Source organism: Diachasma alloeum, unplaced genomic scaffold (genome assembly GCF_001412515.2).
Source record: "Diachasma alloeum isolate Michigan unplaced genomic scaffold, Dall2.0 Dall_scaffold_00405, whole genome shotgun sequence".
NCBI classification, from domain to species: Eukaryota; Metazoa; Arthropoda; class Insecta; order Hymenoptera; family Braconidae; genus Diachasma; species Diachasma alloeum.
The window spans coordinates 138,636-141,651 of record NW_021680544.1 but is presented as its reverse complement, the minus strand read 5'-3'; positions in this window follow the sequence as shown (position 1 = coordinate 141,651).

Genomic DNA, 3,016 nt, shown 5'->3' with positions numbered 1-3,016 from the left:
CCAACCATCCGGCATTTTCCATTGAGATACTTTGATTTGGTGTTAATGACACGAGATTTTTCATGAGAGTAGTAATCCCCACGTTCTTCACTTTATCAATTTCAATAGCATTAATTTCATAGCGGATCTCTTGGAATAAATGACAAATGACGTTATTCACGAAGCTTGTAGTTGTGGAGATGGCATTGTCCGATTTGAGCAATTTACCCGTGATGTGCAAGTAACTTTTACTTGGTAAAATACAAAGATCTTGATTTTGTACAGTGATGCGAATTTCATCACTATTATCCAACGCCGTCGAGGTATATGGCTAATGTGCATGGATCTCATACTGAGCGATGGAATCTTCAAACACCGGGGGGAGTTTGATATTCAGGCTTTCCTCCATGGTATACAACAGGCGAATAAGATTTTTACTTGACAAAAACGTTTTTTCCACTTTTTCTTACGGCCAGACCGAGACTCTTGAGAAACTTCACGTTCTGAGGTGTTAACCCCTTGAAACCAGCATGCGAAGTGATTCAAGCGAGACATGATTGGGGGCTTTTATAGGAGTGGCCAATCTTACGATTATATCCGATGCCCATGATTATACAATAGATTTGATGTGTAGCCTGATGGTAATTATTTCGCCTCTAAAATTCACCAAGTCCCCGTCTTGATCAACGATTCGGAGTTGTAAATCGGTTATCGTTTTTACAGACACTGGTAAATAAATAACTTGCGATGGTACTTCGACAATTTTATACCCAGGGGGCACCACAGGAAAAAATTCATGAATTGTATGAACTTTATCACTGTTGTTGTATGCTCCAGTGGTGATATTACATTCAACTCGTAGAGCGTTCACTTTGAGAATGGCTACAGGCTGATCAGACTGATGAGTTTTATGGGCCTCTAAAACCCTAGGGATAAAACCAAGGAGACGACTGATCGAATTTGCAGGCCTGGAGTCCAAATCCTTATTGCATGACACTTCACTCCGTAATGTGTGAANACTCCGTAACGTGTTATTGTTACTTCTGATTTTTATATCAATATTATCCTTTTCCACACTTCTTACAATAAATTTTGAGATATCATCGATCTCGTAACTTCCCGTCGGAATGGTGAGGATTGTATCACCTATGTGTAATTTATTATTGCTCGTATCAACGTTTGGAATGGAATTGAAAGTTAAAAATTCCACGAGTCCAAGAACATAATTCTTCTGAGGAGAAAGTTCGATTGGTGGAAAATATTGCACCTCCAACACAGATAATACCCTTGAGATTGTCAATGTGAATGAATCACCCATGATTTCTGAAAATCGACTAAGTGAAAGTCATCAACGTTTGTTCTTATATAGGCATCCATTGAGAAATGCCAAACATAAATGTCCACAATTGAAGGTATTCCAGTTCTGGAAACGTTCGTGATTATATTTTATGCTACCAACTCCAAGGTAATTGAAGAGTTCTGTAGGAGGTTGCAGGTTCCCGAAGCTATCGAAATAGGTAACATCGTTCCCCACTTTCTTGTAGGCAACCCAATGAGTTCCAGGACCCTTCTTGTCATCCAAATTGATGATGGCTGACTCATTTTTCAATGGACCATTTTTCGGTAGATCATTGCGCATGAAAACACCACGGAAATGGGGAATTTCCATGAGTTTTGCATACTTTCCAATATCCCCATCAGTCAGAGCCCTGCGTGGTAGCATCTTTAATAGTTTTTTGGCTTCAAATACAAGTCCATTCCCTTTTTATAAGGTTTAAGATATAAACCTCTGTCGAGTGCGATAGCCTCCATAATTTCATTATGTCTCTTATTTTCGACGAGTTGTTGTTTGGCGGCTTTGGCACTATTCACAGCTTTAGCAATTCCAGCAGCTCCTCCAGCTAATGCCCCCGTGGCACTCAATCCAGCAAATAATGGCACGAGAAATGATAAGATTCCCCAATTTTTGATGGAACAGGAATAACGCGTGGAATAGTAACTCTACTTCTCCCTCCAACCTGTTTGATGGCTACTCTTGCACCGTTGAGTGCTGTTCTAATAGCATCATGTGACCCATTATTCAATTTGATTGACTTCTTGGCAGCTCTGATGATTGCCCCAATTGTGACTCGCTTTTTAGGTTTCCCTTTCCTCTTCTTCTTAGCCACACGTTTTTTCACTCCCATACCTGATTTTTTTCTAGTCTTCATGGAAATGCCTGATTTTTTTCACGCACGTGCCTGATTTTTTCACACCCATGCCTAATTTTCTTACACCCATGCCTGATTTTTTCACACCCATGCCTAATTTTGTTTTAGCTTTCATAGCGTTTGTTACCAATAAAGCGGCTGCCTTTTCCCCCACACTGGCATCTGATGCTGAAACGCGTTGCCAGGCTTGCTCTGCAAGTACTTTATCAGCTTCGTGTCGTGCTGAAATATTCTGACGATTTTTTGAGTAGGCAATGTCATGCGCCTTACAAGCAGCATCGAGTGGATTAATCCCAGGATCTCCTCGAGCTAATCTTTTCGTTAATTTCGTGCCTGGTCCACAGTACTGGTAGCCTGGCAAATGCAATTCAACGGGAAGATTGTTGATGACGTTGTTCAACAATCCTTTCCCCTTTTTGCTAGTGCGCGATCTGTGCACAATCATGTCAGAAGCGGGACTGACTATTTTTTGCTATAAAACAATCAATTTATAGGTTTGTGCCGCAGTTGTCATAAAGATGGAGTTCAGTACACATCTCAGCGGTTTACCCGTCATTAATTTCGATTCAGTAACTGTGAAAGATACCAATAAACCGAAACGTCACGGCCAATTGCTACCAAATACGATTCGCGCGATTTTCTGTGGTCCATCAAATTGTGGGAAAACTAATGCCCCACTGAGTCTCATAATTCATCTTAATGGTCTCAGGTTTTCGAATATTTATGTGTATTCAAAGTCCCTCAATCAACCCAAATATCAATTTTTACAAAGTTTACTGGAACCTCTTGATGACATGAAGTATTATCCATTCTCAGACAATGAGGAA